Source organism: Dipodomys spectabilis, unplaced genomic scaffold (assembly GCF_019054845.1).
Source record: "Dipodomys spectabilis isolate Male_0828 unplaced genomic scaffold, ASM1905484v1 ptg000238l, whole genome shotgun sequence".
Classification (NCBI taxonomy): Eukaryota; Metazoa; Chordata; class Mammalia; order Rodentia; family Heteromyidae; genus Dipodomys; species Dipodomys spectabilis.
Window position 1 is genome coordinate 2435343 of NW_024870915.1, and position 1004 is coordinate 2436346.

At 29.5% G+C, this 1004-nt stretch overlaps 1 pseudogene; it reads right to left on the reverse strand.

The window, feature by feature from the left end:
- Positions 1-474: 474 nt before the first annotated feature.
- LOC122124513 lies at positions 475-571 on the reverse strand (annotated as a pseudogene).
- Positions 572-1004: the final 433 nt, after the last annotated feature.

Sequence of the window (1004 nt, forward strand, 5' to 3'; positions counted from 1 at the left end):
CAGAAATAATTTTAACTTATCTGTTGACATGAGTAGTACAGAAACTAAAGATATTTCTGGTGCTTGTCTGAAAAAAGTATATTTTAAAATATTTAGTATTCTGTTTGTATAATGTCTATAATCTATTTCTTTCCCTCCTAGATATAATACTTTGAATTCGACATTGTTTTATAATATATAGGTTCATTAATAAATGTGTCCTTTCTGATTGCTTTCCATATAGAAACAGTTTAAGATTCCTTTAATTCCTAGGTCCTTATAGAATTTTATTTCTTTAGGTTAAAATGACAATGCTATCTTATTTCAAAAGTTTTATAAAGGTTATGCTATGTAAAGGCTTTTCTAAAAAAGTGAAGATTGAATACACTGATGACAAAATAACAGTTATTTCTACGAATTACATGTATTATTACACTTGTATATTTGTAATCAACTTTTTAATAACTGTTTTTCACTTCTTGCATCTGAAGAATGAAAAATATTGAATACTTCACAAATTTTCATATCATCCTTGTGCAAAAGCAATGTTAATCTCTGTATTGTAATTCGGGTAGACGTGCTGCTGAAGCATGTAGTATCCTGTAAATTTAAGTAGTTAATGATGCAATCTTAAGACAGGCATATATCCTTGGTTGCCTATTTGTAACAAGGAAACCTTATTGTTCCATAAATTGCTATTCATCTTATTTCTGTAAAATTCTGTGTATGGTGGAAAAAAATTATATTGTTTGTTCGATTGCTCATATTTGCAATTTTTGTCAATAACTATTTTAAGTCTTTCTCATTTGAAATTTGATCGTACTTTGAAGCCTTTATACCTACGTCCAAAAGTGATGGATTTTCAAGTACTTATTTATGAACTGGTTTAGCTTTGTGGAGCTAATGGATTCAAAGTAAGCCTTGCTTAAGAGCTACTTCTAAAATCCTGCAGCTTAAAATTTCCCAAATGAGGTCTTACTGGCACAAATGTCTCCCTGACACTTTACCCTTACTCCATGTAGGAA